The 21,492-nt window shown below is 49.4% G+C and overlaps 2 non-coding genes and 1 pseudogene across 2 annotated transcripts; all 3 read right to left on the bottom strand.

Annotated features, from left to right (window-relative positions):
• Positions 1-9,132: 9,132 nt before the first annotated feature.
• Positions 9,133-9,259, bottom strand: LOC142366568 (U1 spliceosomal RNA; annotated as a pseudogene).
• A 548-nt stretch (positions 9,260-9,807) lies between these two features.
• Positions 9,808-9,972, bottom strand: LOC142366352 (U1 spliceosomal RNA). The gene has a single exon (XR_012766796.1). It is a non-coding gene; the product is annotated as a U1 spliceosomal RNA (small nuclear RNA).
• A 548-nt stretch (positions 9,973-10,520) lies between these two features.
• Positions 10,521-10,684, bottom strand: LOC142402303 (U1 spliceosomal RNA). The gene has a single exon (XR_012773337.1). It is a non-coding gene; the product is annotated as a U1 spliceosomal RNA (small nuclear RNA).
• Between the last annotated feature and the right edge of the window lie 10,808 nt (positions 10,685-21,492).

The following is a 21,492-nucleotide window of genomic DNA, read 5'->3' as shown; positions in this document are numbered from 1 at the left end:
GGCCAATTCAAGCCAAACCAACTCGCGAAATACCGAGAGGCTGCTACGAAGGTACAGTTTGTTACTACGATCATATTCTAGCGATATACCTCTGTAATTGATAAAAAATGTCCCGCATTTACCTACTATGATTATATTCTAGCGATATACCTCTGTAATTTATCAAGAAGATCACCTGTTTATATGTAATACAAGGTTTTTAGCGTAATGTTAAAGCTGGGTGACCGAAGGGTGTTAGCAACGCTATAAAGTTTATTTTTAGCAAAAAAAATATACAGCATGGCTTTATTTATATCATTTTCCTGTCTTCTTTGTGAATGTCACATCAACAGATAACAGATAACGTTTTTAACGTTGTAACATGGAAGTCGAGTGACACCAGCGGCAGTACAGGTCTGCAGCCAGACCCTCTAGCTCGTCTGCGATCATATTCTGGCGATATACCTCTGTAATTTATTAAGAAGATCACCTGTTTATTTTTAATACAAGGTTTTAAGCGTAATGTTAAAGCTGGGTGACCGTACGCTGTAAATATCTCCGCGTTGCTCCATGGGTGTTTTGTTTAATCAACGCTATAAAGTTTATTTTTAGCAAAAGAAAAAAATACGTCATGGCTATATTTATATCATTTTCCTGTCTACTTTGTGAATGTCACATCAACAGATAATAGATAACGTTTTTAGCGTTGTAAAATGAAAGTCGAGTGACACCAGCGACAGTGCACATGCGCTCTTTCGAGCTGCAACTCTGTCAAGTGCGTCTGTGATTTGGCCCGGAGCCATTATTTATGCAAAAAAAATAAATAAAATATCCACCTCGTTTGGATGAATTTTAATACGTGTTACATTTGCCTGTTGTACATTTTCAATTCTGGTGGCAATGCTATGGCTTTTGCCTCCATTTGTCTAATAATAGTGACTATTGCAATGGTTATAATGATCATGATATTGCTAAAAGTCTGTTGACAATTTCAGGACATGGATACTTTGCTGCCAGCCCTCAACATCCTGAACACCAGCCTGCCGGCAGAGAGGCAGCAATGCGTTCTGGCAGCCTCCAAGGCAGCCAAGGCCCAGCAGGGGAGAGGTCAGGTTTGTCCGAGGGACGATAAACTGAGGGACCCCAAGACTGCCTTTGAGGAGGGTAAACATCTTGGCATTGCATTTATACTATAAATATATAAGTAATGACAATGTGGTGCACCAGAGCTTTTGCTTGCCTGTTCACTGAGGTCATAACATGTCTCGTCTTCAGCAAAGAGGCGCTGCAGCTTACAGAGGCCGACTGAGGCCCAGTACTTGGGGCAGCTGGTCCTGACCTTCGGCCGCTACACCGGCTGGACCTTTAAGTGGCTGGTCGAGAACGACGTGGGCTACGTCAAGTAGTAAGCATTTACAAGAAAACCAAAGCAAGCCAGGAACAGTTTTCCCTTCACTGAAACTAACAGCAATGTGTGTGTGTGTGTGTGTGTGTGTGCATTTCAGTCTTGTCGACCGCCACGTTAAAGAGAGCCGGCAGCCGGAGAAGCGTGGGGCCTTAAACGAGGAGTGGTTGAAGGACAGCCTGCTGCAGTACGTGGAGCTCTTTCCGGCCATCTCCTGCCACCTCGAGAGGAACGTGGACAAGGCCATTTACGGCATGGGCCGTTTCCGGTCGTTCACGTTCCTCGAGATGTGGCAGTGGTACCAGCACCACCAATCTGACCCTCAAGCCGGCAGTGAGCAGGAGCGGAGGATGGCGCAGGAGGCCCACACCTCTGTCAAGCAGTGGCTGCTGATGCGGGAGAGTGACATCACCTCGAAGTCACTCAAACGCTTCAGACAGTATATACTGGATAAAGAGGTAACTACACTGCATTCTGTAACTACACTGCATTCTGTAACTACACTGCAAAACCCAATAATAATGTAATAGCTCACACTCACCTGTAATTCACAGAGCGCCACTCCTCCTCCTGCTGCTGCCGCCGCTGCCACTTCAAGGGCCCCTGCTGCAGCTGCCACCTCCCAGGCGCCATGGTCTGACGACGCTCCGGACGACACTGCTCTGGTGGATGCCCTCGTCACCTTCGAGAGCCATGGGGAGCCCATCTCCGCCAGTCAGCCTCCTCCTGTGTCCGCCGAGGGTCCCAAACAGCCGTCGCCACTCTCCACCAGCGTGCCAGCTTCTCCAAAGAAGTCTACCAGCAAGAAGGAAAGGCGCAGCAAGCAGCAGAAGCCGTCCTCACAGCCCTCCACCAGCACGGCTGCCTTAACACAGCACAAGCAGCTCCTGCTGTCCTCACAGCCCTCCACCAGCACGGCTGCCTCAACACAGCACAAGCAGCTCCTGCTGTCCTCACAGCCCTCCACCAGCAAGGCTGCCTCAGAGCAGTTCCTGCTGTCCTCACAGCCGTCCACCAGCACGGCTGCCTCAACACAGCACAAGCAGCTCCTGCTGTCCTCACAGGCGTCCACCAGTAAGGCTGCCTCAAAGCAGCTCCTGCTGTCCTCACAGCCGTCCACCAGCAAGGCTGCCTCAAAGCAGCTCCTGCTGTCCTCACAGCCGTCCACCAGCACGGCTGCCTCAACACAGCACAAGCAGCTCCTGCTGTCCTCACAGGCGTCCACCAGTAAGGCTGCCTCAAAGCAGCTCCTGCTGTCCTCACAGCCGTCCACCAGCACGGCTGCCTCAACACAGCACAAGCAGCTCCTGCTGTCCTCACAGGCGTCCACCAGTAAGGCTGCCTCAAAGCAGCTCCTGCTGTCCTCACAGGCGTCCACCAGTAAGGCTGCCTCAAAGCAGCTCCTGCTGTCCTCACAGCCGTCCACCAGCAAGGCTGCCTCAAAGCAGCTCTTGCTGTCCTCACAGCCGTCCACCAGCAAGGCTGCCTCTACTGAGTCTCCTGAACAACAGACGCCCGTGCCGTCCTCAGCGCCTGGTCAGGGTCCCCCTGATGCTCGTCCCGAGGAGCCGCCGTCGACCTCACAGCCTGCGTCTGCCACCACCTTGTCACAGAGTGACTCTTCTGTAAGTGTAAAATCACAAAATACACAAGCAATGTTAATGCATTTCACAAAATCACCACATTAGGGAAAATAAATAACTAAATGTTGTGCGTTGTTGTACACCTTGTGTCTTGCAGGTGGAGCTGGAAGGCTGGGTGCGCCTCTGGGAAGACCCCAACGGAATCCCCTCTGCCGACATCCCCTGGCTGAAGGAGGACAGCGAGCGAGGCCTCTTCACACCAGTCCAGGTCTACAAGGACATAAAGGGCGCCATTAGAAGGCGGCGAGTGTTGAAGTCAGACCGGATGTGGTTCTACCCACCCGAGCCACCCGGCTTTGTGAGCGGCGGCATTCCCACTCCACAGGCCTTTTTCCGAGGCCGCTTTTTCTTCTGGCGTCCCGTCGGAGTGTGGCGGTGCTCCCTGAAGTGTCCGCGCGGAGAGAAGTGTGCCGGGGCTGGAGGCAACTCACACCTCTCCAAGTCTGGCTACCACTCCCGGGTAAGGCTCAGTCTCTGCACAGCTGTGCTCAGAGAAATACACACATCACCATGGACTACTTAACCTTGTAGCACCCAAGCATACGAATAATCATTGAAAAAAATCATTTTGGCTCTTCTTGCATCTTTTTGGGTGGAAATAAACCAATATTTTTGGAATTTTTGAAATTGGGCTATTTTTAATCATTTTAGGCAATGTTGCAAATTTGCAACTGTGGGCTTTCCTGATTAATTTTGTTCACACAACCAAGTCATTCTCTGCAGATCGATTGGCAAAAAAGGTATAGTGAACTGCTGCTACCACAATAAAATGTATGTAATAGACCTTTATTGAACATTCTTAATACAAAGTGCGGAACGCAACCATCATAAACTTTCCATTCAACAACAAATCAAAAAAATTTCACAGATCTTTGTTGTGAAAAAGGGAAGCACACATAAAATGCAAAAAATGTAATGTAAATAAATAATGTAAATAAATAAAAAGCTTGTTGCATATCTGCAACCTGTGATTGACCTGTGATTCTCTCTCTCTCTGTTTTAGGTACGTCACATCTGTGATGTGTTGGGCTGGTACACCCTGGCGACAGAGGTGTTGTCGTGCGGGCCGTGTCTCAAGGCTGCCAGAGGTGGAGAGAGCGGACCCATGGGTCGGTGGCTGGCGTGGGACGACGCCATCCTCCGGCAGCTGAGCGAGGCACATCGGGCCAGGTTTCCCGCCATACTGACTGCCAGGCGAGGGGTGGACAAGACCATCATTCGCCTCCTGCGTGACAGAACGGAGGGTAACACGATGGTCAAGGTGTGGCGGCAGGTGCAGGAGAACCACCTGGAGGACTACCACGAGAGGAAGGACCTCTACACCACACTCCTCATGGCCCTGGTGGAACCCAGAGGCATCGTCTCTGCGCTGGGCCACAGGGAGTTCCAGGCACCGCCCCCTCCGAGAGCGGTTCCCTGCGCCCGGCTCCTGCGCCACGCCTTCCTCCTGGCCGAGGCGGACAACGTGCAGGATTACCGGAGCCAGATCCTGTCCACGTTCGGCAAAGTGCTGAAAATGGACTCCACGAAGAAGGCAAGTTAGCCAAAAGTGTGTTGCATACAAGTACTCACAGGGAAACACCACATTATGCAAAGCTAAACTGTATTTGTTTGTTTGTTTTGTTGTAGGTGGTGAAGAAGCTGTCTGGGGAGGGCAAGGGCTCGGCTGAGTGGTTCACCAGCATCGGCAATGAGCTCTCCCAGATCGTCAGCTTTGTGCTTACCTGCGAGGAGTCGGTGGAGAAGCTGGGGCCCATGTGTCGTGGGGTGATGGAGAGGTTTCGCCTCGCAAACCAGCCCGTCCCCCAGATCCTCTACATCGACCGCGGCTGCTGCAAAGCACAGGGTCCGACCGCGGTGGAGATCATGTTCCAGTCCTGGGTGGACGAGGGGATGGTGGTGAGGCTGGACATTTTCCACTGGCTCCACCGCTTTGACGCCGCTCTAAGAACGGAGGCTCACTCCAAATACGGCCCCTTTAAATCCACGCTGGTCGGGGCGGTGCTGGCCTACAACCGCGAGGACCTCCAGCTCCTCATCGCTGCCATCAGGGCCAGAGACCCGGCCACCATGTAGGTGGTGAGTGATGAGGACGTGGTCCGGCGGTACGTCTCCCGGGACCAGCTGAAGCACCATGTCCGGCGGGTCACCCTCGGGGCCCAGGAGACGTTTCGCCTGGTCCACCTCCTCATCGAGGACCTGAAGGGTCCAGCAGGGCTGGATGAGAGCGGCGTCAGCCTCTTCAAGTCCCCTGGTAAGGAAAAAAAAAAAAAAAAAAAAAAAACACCTCACACACGCACGTGCAAAATGACTACAGCTCAACATGTGTGTGTGTGTGTTTACAGCGGCCATTGATGAGATGTGGGCAGCCCAGCAGCGACACCTGGAGTGCATCCAGGACCCCCCAGGCATGGTCATGTATCGTGTCGCCCGCACCACCACCATCAACGGTGTGGACGTCCCATATTACAAGGGCCTGCGTGGGAGCAACAGCCTGGAGGGGTTCCATAAATCTTTGCCCCACATGATTCCAGGTAATCTAAGGGGGAAAAATACCAAAAAAAAAAACACGTTTATCACATGATAACTGAGGTACTGATAATACCTGTTTGTTGTGATGTTCAGGTCCCCACTGTGCGGCGCGGCCTTATCAGGTTTACCTGATAAGCGGCATCGCCAGGTGGAACGCTGACCGCAGCTCAGACGCGGTGTTTGGGGGCGGAGGGCGGCACCACCGGGTGTACTCTACGCCACTCATCGACCGCCTGAACTCCCGCTGCCAGCAGCTGTTGGGCGAGCCAGTGGAGCGCAACTTCCGGGCCCCGGCTGATGTCCAGTCCGATGAGCTGCTCGGGCTGGAGTACCTCTTCAGCCAAAGCACGGGGGAGGCGTTCTCGCTGGAGGGCATCATCAGCGACGGTCCTGGGCCGGAGGAGGAGGTTGTTCAGCCTGGGGAGGTCGACCCAGACGCCGACGAGGCGTACCAGAGCGAGGAGGACCGTACTGATCTGGAGCCCCACATCAGACTGACCAGCAGCGAGACTGCTTCGGTCAACCCTCCTGCCTTTGTGAGTCCAATACATACTGATAGAAGAGAATACAGCGATACATGTGACCCACTGAAAAAACAAGACATCGTATACATTGAAACTTACCTACTTTTCTGTGTGTGTGTGTGTTTTACAGGATGATGTCTGCAGTGTCAGTCCTCTGCCCGGGTTCCAGAAGCTGGAGGCTTTCTGTGCTGCGCTGCTGGAGGTCGGCTTGACAGAGCAGAAGCTGCTCCTCAGCACAGCAGAGCGGAACAGGGTCCTTCATGCCTGGAACGCGGTGGAGGAGCATGACAAGCAGCCACAGCGGTACCACCAGCTCTACCGCACCCACTGGGGCAACACGCTATATTGTCGGACCAAGAGGGACGACCTGGCTGACGCCGCCGTGGTCCAGCGGGTAAAGATGGCTAGGAGGTACGCGCCAGCTCAGCAGGACAACAGCCCGCAGCACAACCGGCTGATGTACGTGCTGGTCAAGCTGCTGTGGCTGCGCAGCCCTCAGGCCTCCCGCTCCAGCCCTGAGAAGGCCAACATTCTCAAGGCCTATGAGAGGATCCAGCACCGGGTCTTGGTAGAGGACCCCGTCCTGTGCAAGGCGGGCATCCCTCTCCCCAAAATTAACACCAAGACGGTGAGAGACTTCATCCGCCAGCAGGAGAGGCTGGTCAACCTCCACGCCACCAGGCAGCCAGCTGTGACCTCAAAGGCCGCGTCTGTGTCTTGTGAGCAGCTGCCTCCTGCACCGCGCCAGCCTGACGTCCTCCCTCCACCCGACTACCCCGTGATGGAGTACGTCCCCACGCCCAGCACAGCCGGCACCAAGGTGTTGAAGGGTCGGACCAACCTGCTGCTGGAGACGCCGCAGCCTCCTCCACAGCTGCTCCGTCTGCCGGTGAGGAGAATCCCCACCACCTCCACCATCACCAGGCCTCCTGCAGTGCTGCCCCTCGTCTCCTGCTCTGCCCCGTCCACCATCACCACGCCTCTGCTGCCCCTCGTCTCCTGCTCTGCCCCGTCCACCATCACCAGGCCCACTGCAGTGCTGCCCCTCGTCTCCTGCTCTGCCCCGTCCACCATCACCACGCCTCTGCTGCCCCTCGTCTCCTCCTCCACACAGCCTGCTGGTCAGGCCTCCATCCCGCAGGTCACGGCGTCTGTGCCCATCAGGCCAGGTGTAAAGCCGCCCTCTGGACAAAGTGCTGTGGTAGGGTTGTCGTGGTCCCGATCGACTCTGTACAAGAGAAAGCTGGCAGACCACCCCACTGAGCTGGGCGTGAAGGTGCAGCGTCTCCCGGCCTGCAAAGTTTGCGGGCACAAAATCCAGGGACACAAAAAATATAAAAAAAAGACATATTGCCCTGAGATCCACCGTTCACCCTCCAAAGGACTGGAAGACATAGTTTTCAAAAACTTTGAACACTTCATGTCCGTTGTGGACGGACTGGAGGAGTGAACGGTCGGCCCCTTGTAAATAGTGTATATAGTTGCTGTGTTCATGCTCTGCGTTCTGTGTGTTGTTCTCTGCACTGTTGCCCTATTTCATTCACTTTATGTGGGGTTGTTCTCTGCACTGTTGCCCTGTTTCATTCACTTTATGTGGGGTTGTTCTCTGTGTTCTGGACGAACAATTGCCCTTAAACATGGCACGTGTTGTTCTCTGCACTGTTGCCCTGTTTCATTCACTTTATGTGGGGTTGTTCTCTGCACTGTTGCCCTGTTTCATTCACTTTATGTGGGGTTGTTCTCTGCACTGTTGCCCTGTTTCATTCACTTTATGTGGGGTTGTTCTCTGCACTGTTGCCCTGTTTCATTCACTTTATGTGGGGTTGTTCTCTGTGTTCTGGACGAACAATTGCCCTTAAACATGGCACGTGTTGTTCTCTGCACTGTTGCCCTGTTTCATTTACTTCATGTGGGGTTGTTCTCTGCACTGTTGCCCTGTTTCATTCACTTTATGTGGGGTTGTTCTCTGCACTGTTGCCCTGTTTCATTCACTTTATGTGGGGTTGTTCTCTGCACTGTTGCCCTGTTTCATTCACTTTATGTGGGGTTGTTCTCTGCACTGTTGCCCTGTTTCATTTACTTCATGTGGGGTTGTTCTCTGCACTGTTGCCCTGTTTCATTCACTTTATGTGGGGTTGTTCTCTGCACTGTTGCCCTGTTTCATTTACTTCATGTGGGGTTGTTCTCTGCACTGTTGCCCTGTTTCATTTACTTCATGTGGGGTTGTTCTCTGCACTGTTGCCCTGTTTCATTTATTTCATGTGGGGTTGTTCTCTGCACTGTTGCCCTGTTTCATTTATTTCATGTGGGGTTGTTCTCTGCACTGTGCCCTTTAAAGTTGCACTTCTGTGATGCTCTGTAAACTGTGCCATTACATTTTGTATTGCTCCACAATGCCATGCAATTCATGGTCCTCTGTGCCCTCTCTGAGTGCCCTTTAACGCAGCACCTTTTGTTGTTCCTCGGCACTGCACACTCTGGTGTCAACATTGCCCTTGGATGCTGTTTGCTGTGGTACTGAATAAAAATGGTCAGTGCTACAGTCACAATGAGTCGTGGAGTGTCTGTCAATTGATTCAACAATAACAGAGCCTAGTTATCAGAAATAAGTGCCATATAAATAAATGGCTTCTAGGGAAGTAGCATAAGAGGCATAGGAGTAAGTGATAATCAACAATACTTTATTGAAAGAAAGGGAGCAAAAAAAAATACATGGCATGAATTTTGAATAGCTTTTTGTTCATACACACACTTGAGATATGGCAAAAGTATGACAATAAATGCATTTAACACTTTATTCTGTTGATTGACATGACAAAACCATGCAAAAGCATGCCAGGAGGGGACTTTTGTGCGCAAATGGATGCAGGGGGCTTATGCTTGGTGCAACTATAAAATTGTGTGCCATTTGTGCTGTAATATCCTGGTCCTTCCTGGTCCATCCTGGTCCACAAGACCTGGGGGAAGGCATATGCAAATTACTCTTGAGGTCAGTGACATCAGAATTCTTAATTGCACCTACATGGACTCTAAGCCAATGGCTCGCAGGGTCAATTGCACTCCTATTCAGCACATCGCCCATTCGCAAGAACCAGCACAGCCGGTGTGCAATGGCTGAGCCTCATCCTGGGAGAACCACCTTCTTGATCATGGTATCTCCCCTGCCAGGTAAGTATGAGTTGGAACTGTCAGAGGCTGACACCTCTTTTCCAGGTGCCTCACTCGGCCGGACGGTGCAGCAAATTCAACTGTCTGCTGTGCCATGCCAGCAGCTAACCTGAATCTGAAAAGCTTGCAGAATAAAACAGTACGGCTTTTCTTCATCTTTCTGATCAGTTCTTGTTTCAACAATCAAGGAACTTGGAGCACAATTTGATTTAGTTTTTCCACTCTCCCCGTCTCTAGAGCCACACCCACCCACAATGGGAAAATTCTTAGTTGAGGCAAACCCTCACGGCTTAATATCTCCAGTGCAGAAATGCTGCCGTATTCTCATCTCGTTGTTGCCATCACTAAGGCAACGCCCACCTGCCTGGGGTGACTGCACTGTATGACCTCACCTGACAACTGCGCAGCTGCATATCAGCTGTGCAGACCTGCTGCAGCATTCAGCAAACCTTGCAAAACATGGGTTTTAAAGATGGAGAGGTGCCCTTAAAGCAGCAACGCCAGGACAAAAACCAAGGTTGAGTTGCCCAGGGATATTTACGTTATACAGTCAAATCAGGGGAGAGCGCGAACGCAGTCCCCCACTACCAGAAATTATGCAGTCGAGATTCCCACATTTAGGGAATTTCGCAAGGGTCAGTACAGCCGGTGTGCAATGGCTGAGCCTCGTCCTGGGTTAACCACCTTCTTGATCATGGTATCTCCCCTGCCAGGTAAGTATGAGTTGGAACTGTCAGAGGCTGACACCTCTTTTCCAGGTGCCTCACTCGGCCGGACGGTGCAGCAAATTCAACTGTCTGCAGTGCCATGCCAGCAGCTAACCTGAATCTGAAAAGCTTGCAGATTAAAACACTCCGGCTTTTCTTCATCTTCCTGATCAGTTCTTGTTTCAACAACCAAGGAACTTTGAGCACAATTTGATTTAGTTTTTCCACTCTACCCATCTCTAGAGCCACACCCACCCACACTGGGAAAATTCTTAGTTGAGGCAAACCCTCACGGCTTAATATCTCCAGTGCAGAAATGCTGCCGTATTCCCATCTCGTTATTGCCATCACTAAGGCAACGCCCACCTGCCTGGGGTGACTGCACTGTATGACCTCACCTGACAACTGCGCAGCTGCATATCAGCTGTGCAGACCTGCCGCAGCATTCAGCAAACCTTGCAAAACATGGGTTTTAAAGATGGAAAGGTGTTGTTAAAGCAGCAACGCCAGGACAAAAACCAAGGTAGAGTTGCCCAGGAATATTCACGTTATACCGTCAAATCAGGGGAGAGCGCGAACGCAGTCCCCCACTACCAGAAATTATGCAGTCGAGATTCCCACATTTGGGGAATTCGCAAGGGTCAGTACAGCCGGTGTGCAATGGCTGAGCCTCGTCCTGGGTGAACCACCTTCTTGATCATGGTATCTCCCCTGCCAGGTAAGTATGAGTTGGAACTGTCAGAGGCTGACACCTCTTTTCCACGTGCCTCACTCGGCCGGACGGTGCAGCAAATTCAACTGTCTGCTGTGCCATGCCAGCAGCTAACCTGAATCTGAAAAGCTTGCAGATTAAAACAGTCCGGCTTTTCTTCATCTTTCTGATCAGTTCTTGTTTCAACAACCAAGGAACTTGGAGCACAAATTTATTTAGTTTTTCCACTCGCCCCATCTCTAGAGCCACACCCACCCACACTGGGAAAATTCTTAGTTGAGGAAAACCCTCACGGCTTAATATCTCCAGTGCAGTCATGCTGCCGTATTCAGCAAAACTTGCCAACATCCACTTCATTGTTCACATGTGCTCTTTTTTTTCATCTTTTTGCTGCCATCTCTAATAGTGATGTGTCGGTCGCGAACGATCCGGCTCTAAGAGCCGGCTCTTTGAAGTGAACGACAGGAACCAGCTCCATAATGGGAGCCATTTTGGGATCCTATTTGGGAGACGTTTTTTTTTCTTTCAGTATCTCGCTGTCTCTCTGCCTCCCTGTCAGTGCCACAGAGCCGACAGTTTTTTTCCCACGTCATTTTTTTTGTCCTTCGGACCGGTGCCTCGCTGTCTCTCCCATCTCCCTCCCCCTCACTCTCACTCTCCCTCTCCTTGCGCGTTTTTCTCTGCTTCTGCCAGTGCTAGACGGGGATATATGGGGAGCCGTTGTGGAGCCGAAAGAGACGGCTCTCCACAGTAAGTCGAGCCATTAGAGCCGCATCTGGAAAAAGACCCGAAAATCCCATCACTAATCTCTAAGATCCCAGAGCAGGTGCCTCACCGACTCGGGCGCGCCACAACCAGGTCGCGGGCAGGTTGAGATCGCTGACATGCCCCAGGAGTGCATAACGGACCTGACTGGCAGGATCTCATGAGCCACCATCCATGACAGGTCCCGGAGTTTGTTTGGAAGAGCGGAATGGTTGACGTTGCACCAAACTGTTTAGTGCTCGCCAAACGCGAGCCCACGCACTGGACTCACTGGTTCCCGCTCCTGCACAACAGAGATCAGAGAGCGGTGGTTTGTTAAAACATGCAACTCCTCTGCCTCCAAGTTAAAATGCTTTTAGAACGTCTGGATAAAAGCATAGGATGGTGGCAGGCTAAAAGACACAGGCACTTTTAGGTAGGTGGGTAAAATCTTCAGTCTTCTGAGGTAAAAACCCATCCAGAATCGTGTCATTGCTTTAGTTTTGGGGTTTCCGGATGGGTCTGTAGCCTGTAGGATATGCAGTGTAGTGTATCTGCTTCCTAAAAACAAATAAAAATCAGGCACTACCTTTCCTCCTTTCTCTGTTTGTTTCTTCATTACATCTCTCCTCAGTCTATCCCACTTGGAGCCCCACAGAAAATAAAAAATGGCTCGGTCCAGGTCTAAAAGCACTTTCCTAGGTGGGATTAAAACAGAACTGATTAGTGTCACAGCCCCTGGGGCTTGTGCTGGGCATGTCTCTCTCCTCCCTCTTTCTTTGTCTCCTCCCTGAGACCAGGAAGCTGATTGGAGTGTGCAGCAGTGATTCCGGCAGCTCGTACACCTGGCCGTCTGTGGGAGTGGTTTTAAGCCGCCTTATTTTGTTAATTCTTCCCTTTTGGTTCCTGGCTGGGTTTGTGAGAACAGCATTGTGTTTTGGGTTTGTTTGGTTTATCCTTTTGTTATGTTTCGCACCATACAACACCTTTGCAGTACATTTATGCTCCATAACACCATTACACTACTGATGACTGATTGCCACATCCCATTGTTTTACTTTTGTTGAATTTGTAGCTTAAGTTCGAATTGTTTAAATAAATTTGATTTCCTTATAACTTACAAGCCGTGTGCTTCCTCCTTTTTGATACGGCTTTTGAGCCAGGTCGTGTCAAATTGGGGGCTTGTCCTTGTTCTATTTGCTAAAGTTTATTGGGTAGTTTCTGAGCTTGGGGTTGTTGGTGGTGGCTTGATTGCTGCGCACCTGAGTGCTGATTACCCGCTGCCCTGCTGGGGGAGGGATTGTTGGAAGTTTGCATGGCTTCAGTGGTTAGGTGAGGAGTTTCTCCTGGTGGTACTATTGTTGGGGGTAGGTTGAAACTCTGACCTGGTTGTTTTGAGGAAGTGCAAGGTTTGGTATTGAAGTTGATTTGGTTCTAGTTTGAAGGTAGTTTGTGTTGTGGTAATTTAGTTTATGCGCGCTGTTTGTTATTGTTTTGGGCTGGTTGTCAGGGTAAATGTTGGTTGGTGTGTCACATTCGACCGTGTGTTCCCTCTGTTAGGCTAAGTGCATTTTCCCTTTGTAATCTGCTCATCTGTCCGTAGTGTGGGGTGACGGCGGTTAGAGCAGTTGTCTCGGGGGCATGTCCATGGTTTTGGTGGTGTTGCCAGATGACTGGTCGCATCACCACACCAGTGGGTTTCAGTGCATAAATACCCGCTGCCAGATCCCCTGAAGACTAGGGTTGAGTTGGTTTAGGTTAGTTTTGGTTAGGCAGTTTAGTTAGTGGGGGGGACACACACTGAGTAGGGGTCAGTGATGACCTTTGGCACACTGGCTACACTTGCTTTGTGACGCAGCACAGGTCTGGTTAGAGCGCCTGAGTGTTTTTCCTTTCACTGCTCTTTTTCTTAATTAGTATTGACCTGGCTTGTATGTTGGGAACTTTTCTAGCTTAGAGATGGCTAGCATTGCTGAGTTTGTGGAAGCTCCGAGTTTAGAGTTATTGAATAGATTCACCAAAAACCAGTTACTCCGAGTAGCAGACCACTACAAGATAGGGATTAATGATAAAAAGTCAAATAAGGAGGTACTGAAGTCTGAGATTAAAGCCTTCTTGAGTGATTTAGGAATCCTGACCCTGACTGAGGAGGAGCCTCATCCGGATCCAGAGGAGAAGTGGCCTGGTGAATCTGGTGATGGTTTGGGCCAGCATTTTAATAAAGGAACTGGTAATTTAACATTTGAGCAGCAGAGGGAGCTGTTTTTTTTAAAGTCCCAAGAGAGAATTGAGGTGGAGAGGTTGCAGATTGAGCAGTCCAGACTTGACATTGAGAAAACTAAACTGGAACTGATAAAACAGGGGAAACTTGCAGCTGGGGAGGCTGGGGTAACTGGTGGTCGGTCAGGGGTTTCAGGGTCGAATGATCAGGACTTTGACATTTTTCGCAATCTGCACCTGGTACCAAAGTTCAATGAAAAAGATTCAGAAACATTCTTTTCTCTTTTTGAATGCGTTGCTGAGGTCCGGAATTGGCCGGAGTCTGTGCGCACATTGATGTTGCAGTGCGTATTTACTGGAAGAGCTCAAGAGGCCTTTGCAAGTTTAAATTCAGAGGATAGTAAGCAGTACACCTTAGTTAAAAAGGCAGTGTTAAGAGCTTTTGAGTTGGTGCCTGAGGCGTACCACAAACGTTTTCGTACGTGGCGGAAAAACGAGAAGCAAACCCACTTGGAATTGGCGGGTGATTTGGCGAGGCATTTTGACCGTTGGGTTGCTGCGCTGGAAGTCAGTGATTATGAGGGGTTGTGTGAACTTATAGTTCTCGAGCAATTTAAGAACACGTTACCTGAACATATTGCTAATTACATCAGTGACCAGAAAGTGAAAACAGTTGCGAACGCTGCGGCATTAGCAGATGAATATGTGCTCAGGCACAGACGTGGGTTTAGTGAGCGGCGTCTGTTTAGCCGGCACCACCTGTCTGGTGGTAATGGTCATGGAAACGGGGCACGTTCCGATTTATATGCAGTGGGTAGCTCAGTTAAAGTTGTTGCTACAGAGGATCATGGTGTTCGTAGCCGTGAGGAAAGAACCTGTAATTACTGTCATAAAAAGGGCTATTTACAAGCTGACTGTTATGCTCTTAAGGCTAAGTCAAACTCTAACCAGTCTGTCTCTCAACCTAGGGCTAGAGGGGTGTCTATGGCTGTCTCAGTGCCACCTTCGCTGCCTTTGGTGGTGAAGGAGGGGTTTCAGGTTGGGACTCATCAAAGTCCGGAACTGGAAAGTTAGACATTTTGTTAGTGATGGTTTTGTGTCTTTGGTGGGGAGTGACAAAAAAGTACCAGTAAAGATATTGCGTGACACTGCTGCTTATGATACTTTTATCAAAGCATCAGTTTTGCCATTCAGCAGTGAGAGTGATACTGGGTCTTGTATTCCTGTGTTGGGTATGGGTTTAAATGTATTTCAAGTTCCCGTGCATAACATCATGTTGTACTCCGATCTTTTCCAGGGACAAGCAGTTGTGGGGGTGCGTCCTGCTTTCCCAGTGGAGGGTGTCAATGTGCTTTTGGGTAATGGCCTGGCTGGTGCCTGTGCGTGGGTTGACGTGCCGCCACAGTTAGAGGTGGACACGGTGCCAGTGGTAAGACAACAGCCTGATGATAGTCAATCAGCATTCCCTGAAGAGTTCACAGCATGTGCTGTAACGCGTGCTATGACAGGGGATAAGTTTAATTCCAGCCTGTGTGAATCAAATAAAAATGTGGGGTCGTTATCTATGTTTTCTTTGTCTGACTATCCCTTGTCAGTTTTGCAGGAAGAGTTGAAGGCGGAGCAAGAGGCTGATTGTTCCCTGCAAGGTTTGTTTGACCAGGTGGTAACCGGTGCCCAGATAGAGAGCAGTGCTCGGGGCTATTTCCTTAAAGACTACCTGTTGGTAAGGAAATGGGTCCCGCATGGTCAGAGTTTTGTGGGTGATCCGATTATCCAAATCGTGTTGCCTGAGAGGTTTTGTGAACCTGTTTTTTTTTTTTTTAAACTAGCTCATGAGGGGTCGGGGCATCTTGGTGTTCGGAAGACATACGACCGGATTCTGAGGCATTTTTTCTGGCCTCGGTTGAAACATGACGTATCGGTACACATAAAAACTTGACACACATGCCAACTAACAAGTAAGCCCAATCAGACTCTAAAACCTGCTCCTCTATTATCAATTCCAGCAGTCAATCAACCTTTTGAGCACGTGATCGTGGACTGTGTCGGCCCCCTCCCTCACTCGAAATCCGGTACTATCTATCTTCTCACTGTAGTGTGCCAAGCCACTAGCTATCCAGCAGCGTACCCGTTGCGTACCATCACTGCTAGGTCGGTGGTGAGAGCGTTGTCACAATTCATCTCTATATTTGGCATTCCAAAAATCATTCAGTGACCAGGGTTCCAATTTCTCCTCACACCTTTTCTCTCAAGTGTTGAAGCAGCTTAACATCAAGCATAACAAAGCATCTGCGTATCATGCACAAAGTCAGGGAGCATTAGAACGTTTCCATCAAACGTTGAAGTCGTTGCTACGTTCTTATTGCATTCAAATGGAAGGTGACTGGGAGGAGGGTTTGCCCTGGTTAATGCTTGCGGCTAGGGAAGTAGTTCAAGAGAGTACAGGGTTTAGCCCAAATGACTTGGTGTTCGGCCATACTGTACAAGGTCCGTTAGCCATTTTGAGGGACCAGTGGATGGGGGAGGACCCTCCCCGGAACCTGTTAGACTATGTGAATGGTTTTCGGCGTAGACTTTATGCAGCTGGCGAACTGGCCAGGGAGAAAATGGAGCATGTGCAGGGAAAAATGAAAAAGCTCTATGATAGACGTACGGAACGGTGGGTTTTCAGTCCTGGTGATCGAGTACTGGCGCTGTTGCCCATCATAGGCTCACCATTTCAAGCCAAATTTACTGGCCCATGCACAGTTTTAAGGAAGCTTTCTGATTTAAATTATTTTATTTCGACTCCAGAGCGGCGCAGGAAAACCACCCAATTGTGTCATGTGAACCTGTTAAAACCATATTATGAGCGTGCGTCAAAATCACCTGGGTATGGTGCACAGGTTATCGCGGCGAATTCTCATCCAGCATGTTTAGCGACTAGAGCATCAGCGGTCACTACACCTTTGTTGGTGAGTGAGGTGGAGGCGGATGGGTTACCAGCTGTGGATCAAGCATTAACACATGGGCGGTTGAAAAACTCTGAGGCTCTCTGTAACCTTGAGGCATTGTTGCAACATCTGCCAGAGTTAGAAAGGGCAGAGTTGGCAGAGTTGATTAGGTCTTTTCCATGTTTGTTTGGTGATACGCCTACTCAGACCCTCCTTATTGAACACGATATTGAGGTGGGAGATGTTCAGCCTATTCGTCAACGTTTTTTTTCGTGTCAATGCTGAAAAACGCAGGTATCTGGATGCCGAAATTAAGTATATGTTGGAGAATGGCATAGCTGAGCCATCCTCCTCAAGCTGGGCATCGCCTTGCATCACGGTACCCAAAGCAGACGGCACACCAAGAATTTGTACTGACATCAGGAAAGTTAATGCTGTCACCAGACCTGACTCGTTCCCACTTCCTCATATGGAAGATTGTGTAGATGAGGTTGGTCATGCTAAGTTTGTAAGTAAGTTAGATCTGACAGGTCCCTTTAATTTAGCGGGCCCATGATATTTCTGTATTTGTGACACCGAACGCTTTGTTTTCTTACAAGGTTATGCCTTTTGGCTTGAGAAATGCGCCAGCGACATTTCAACGCCTTATGACTCGTGTTCTGGGGGACCTGGAGGGTTGCGCTGTCTATTTGGATGACTTGGTGGTGTTTTCTGACACTTGGCCTCAGCATGTCGAGCGCATCAGGGCGCTGTTCGGTCGCTTGGCTGAGGCCTGTCTCACTGTGAACCTCTCAAAATGTGAGTTTGCCAGGGCGACAGTAGCCCCTTTCACACTGCCGAATAACCCGCGTTTAATTCGCGAATTTAACGTGTCCGCTGTTGCGTTCACACTGCCGACCCGGGCTGCCGCGTCAACTCGACTCTCCTTTCGACCCGCGTCGGACCCTAGTCTTTTTGCCGAGCCGAGTTTGGTGTGAACGCAATCGACGCGGGTCGGACGTGGGCGTGGCATGACGTGAGGAGTTTAAAAGACAGAATGGACAGCTGATTCAGAACAACAGCGATAGGTGAGGACAAGTGTTTTACAAGTTTTACAGCTCCTCAGCCCCCGAGCAGAGGACGTTATTTACCACCACATGTCGGGGACGGTGAAGGATGGACCTCTGCTGGAAGGGCTGGAGAGAAAGACGGGAGAGCGCGGTTTCCCACGCAGCAAGACGCACTGTAAAGTAACATCTCCATGAACTGCATATACAATTGCATAAACGATATCTCAACGTGTCCCGCCATCGTTTGTTTGAAAAATTTGATGCAGACAGGTGTATTTAACCCTACCTCCGACGCATGGCTTGTGCCTACGTCATTGTACACGCCCAGCATTTTATGTGTTTCGTGTGACGCTCTGCCACTAGGCAACGCCCCCTGAACTCGGCTTCAGGCGACACGGGTCACCAACACGCCAAGCGTCCACATTGCTCGACGCGGGTCGAAGGTGCAATTTGGACCCGCTAAGATAGCAGGTCGCAGTATGAAAGGGGCTAGTGACTTATCTTGGCCAAGTTGTGGGTCAGGGGTGCGTCCGTCCTGTGGCTGCTAAAGTGAGCCCGGTTGAAAATTATCCGGTACCAACCACGAAAAAGGAACTGTTGTGGTTTCTTGGATTAGTGGGTTACTACAGGTGTTTTTGTCGCAATTTTTCCACTGTTGCATCGCAACTCACTAACCTTTTGAAGGCAAAGGCAGTGTATATATGGACCCCTGAATGTCAACAGGCTTTTGAGAACATTAAAGCCTTGTTATGTACAGCTCCTGTTCTTGAGGCACCACGGTTTGACCGCCCCTTTTCACTGCAGGTAGATGCGAGTCACGTGGGTGCAGGTGCTGTTCTATTGCAAGTTGATGATCTGGGTGTTGATAAGCCAGTGAGTTTTTTTTCCCCAAAAAGTTTAACTCCTACCAACTAAATTATTCAATCATCGAAAAGGAGGCACTAGCTTTGATATGGGCTTTGAAACATTTTGACGTGTATGTACTTTCAGGCACCACACCCGTGGTGGTCTACACGGATCACAATCCAATAACCTTTTTGAACTCCTTGCAGTGTCCAAACCAGAGACTGATACGATGGTCTCTGATGTTGCAGTCTTATGGGTTGGACATCCGATACATAAAAGGATCAGAGAATGTGGTGGCGGATGCCCTCTCTCCGGCCCATTAGAAGTATGGGTTGGCGAGGGACCTGGTGTGTTAGGACAACTTTGATCGGTTGATGTCCCCTTCCAGTTCCGCTTGCGGTGTCTGTTCCTGCCTCCTGTCTTGCTCCTCTTAAATGCTCACAGAAATCCTAGGCAAATCTCTGTTGCTGAGGAGCAAGAGTTTGGTGTGCTGGGGGCAGATGGCAGTGGTTGGACTTTAAACTGCTAATGGGGCAAGTGTTTTTTCTCTGATTTGTTTTTTTTGATAACTTTTCATTGAGCATTTAATAGTGCTGGTTGTGTGTTGTACCTACTAGGTTTTAAACATATTTCGGTTCCCTATATTGAACCTCTTTTAAGGGGGAGGGTGTCACAGCCCCTGGGGCTTGTGCTGGGCATGTCTCTCTCCTCCCTCTTTCTTTGGCTGTGTTCGAAACCGCCTACTACATACTTGAAAATGGCATACTCATCGATCTGACAGTATGCAGAGCGCTTACACACAGTGCACTTCACTCCTGCCCGAGCCGAAATCAGCCGGCCTGAAAAGCTGATTTCGCTTAAGCTATAAACTCTGTAAATATATAACTTTAGCAACATTTGAAACATTTTCAGGTGAGAAAGTAGTCATTTAGACCCCCAAGGTGTTAAAAATCTGACAAAATACCGGCTATTTACAATTTTGTTCCCATGAATTCGGCACTACAAAAGCTAGCTGCAGTGAGCAACGCACTTCCGGTTATGCCGTTTTGACTGCTCTGGTCCCGTTAACGGAATTTGCCTGTTCAAATGGCGATGGGTCACGTTACGTTGCATCTTGGGTAGTTTGAGTGTGACAAGTAACCTCATGATGAATACTCAACATTTCGGCGAATCTAGTATGTATTTAGTGTACATCCGGGAACTTCAAAAAGTATGACTAGTAGGAATAGTAGGAGAAGTAGGCGGTTTCGAACACAGCCTTTGTCTCCTCCCTCAAACCAGGAATCTGATTGGAGTGTGCAGCAGTGATTGCGGCAGCTCGCACACCTGGCCGTCTGTGGGAGTGGTTTTAAGCCGCCTTATTTTGTTAATTCTTCCCTTTTGGTTCCTGGCTGGGTTTGTGAGAACAGCATTGTGTTTTGGGATTGTTTGCTTTATCCTTTTGTTATTTTTCGCACCATTACCTTCCTCGCTATCATCCTGTGATTGGACTTCTTCACATTCTGAACTAGCTCCGCCTTCTGCCTGCACCACCTCCTTCTCTCCAGAACTCTCCATTGGTGGGGGTGTAGCAGGCCCCTCCCCCTCCTCGGCCTCACCTGACTGCTGTCCACCATTCAGAGGTTTTGGCTGGAAGTTTGAATTTTCCAGCCCAGCTGTTTCAAGTAGCTCGTTAACTGCCTCGTCTGCCCTCCATTGCCTTCCCACGTTTTTAAGGATTTCAATTTGTTGGCAAAGGATTTTGGGCAATCTCTGAAGAGGTGGTTTAATTCTCCACAGAGATTGCACTTTCTGCAATTAGTACACCAGGTGCCTGTGCCCCATATTTGCTGCAGAGTTTGGGCTGTCCCTGGTAGTGGATGTAGCCTCTGTTTTCTCCCAAGACAATCATTGATGGGAGATGTTTCAGGCCCTGGAAGCCCTGGGGGTCTTGCCATTGTTGGATGGGGACCCTCCAGGCGCAGTTCCAGATGCCGTCGACATCCCTCACCTTCATTGCCTGGCCTTTAACAGTGCAGAATCTTCCCAACCATATACAGATATCTTCTGCGTTCACCATTTCATTGAACATTCTGACAATTACTGTCTTCAGAGTATTGTCAGTAAGTTTCTCAACAGTAAACGCAGAAAACTGGGCTTGCACATTACCAAATCTCATCCAAAACTCCTGCAGCAAAGCTGCAGTGCGAAAACTTACATCGAAACCTTTGTTAAAAGGCAATGACAGGATGCAATTCAAATCGTCTGGCTTGAAGTTCAATATGTTTTGAATTAGCTTCCGAGAGAAGTCCAATCTGGACATCTCTAAAAGCTTTCCTTCTTTTTCTTTAAATAAAAATCTAGCGCTGTGGTGCCTCCTCATGCCAGCATAGTTTGTCGACATGATGGAGGGACCACAAACAGTTTTTAAATAAAATGCTTAAAAGAACAATAATAAATATCACACTAAAAGCCCAATAAAAGAGTAAAAAGTGGATAAAAAGGTACTAAAAAGGATACTTACCTTCCTCTAAAAAAAAAAAAAAACAGAACACCCACACCGACCCTGTTTCAGCTGAAACTCGTTCAAAGGCAAAAACCTGGGGAAAAAAAAGGGTAATGCAAGAAAATTTGATTACAAAGAACTCCAACTACAAACGACTTGGAATACTTTGATCGAACGCAAAAAAGAACCTCCAAAGCGAGAAAATTTAATGCCGAAAAGGCATAAAATAGTCGGCCAGAAGGCCGAGAAGCGATAACCCTCCACTGTTTCACGTCCGAGCGCCCTTCCTGGCACAATGCGCACTTGTGGCGGTGCTCTTTTTTTGCCTACAAAGCGTCACTTTGCACCTCCGCCCACCCGCTGCAGTGAGCACTCTTCAGCCTTTTCAGATGGTACAACTTTGCACTCCCGCCCGCTCAGGACAAAGTTAAATGTATGAGGATCAAAGCCAACAATGGCCTGGGACATCTCAACAGGTCCAGGATCAGAAACATGGAGACTGAGAGCCAATAGAAACAGAGATGTCTGCCAAGCAATCAGCAGCA

The sequence above is a fragment of the Odontesthes bonariensis genome, chromosome 2 (genome assembly GCF_027942865.1).
Source record: "Odontesthes bonariensis isolate fOdoBon6 chromosome 2, fOdoBon6.hap1, whole genome shotgun sequence".
NCBI lineage: Eukaryota > Metazoa > Chordata > Actinopteri > Atheriniformes > Atherinopsidae > Odontesthes > Odontesthes bonariensis.
The sequence above is the reverse complement of the archived record's forward strand: the minus strand, read 5'-3'. Positions and strand labels throughout refer to the sequence as shown.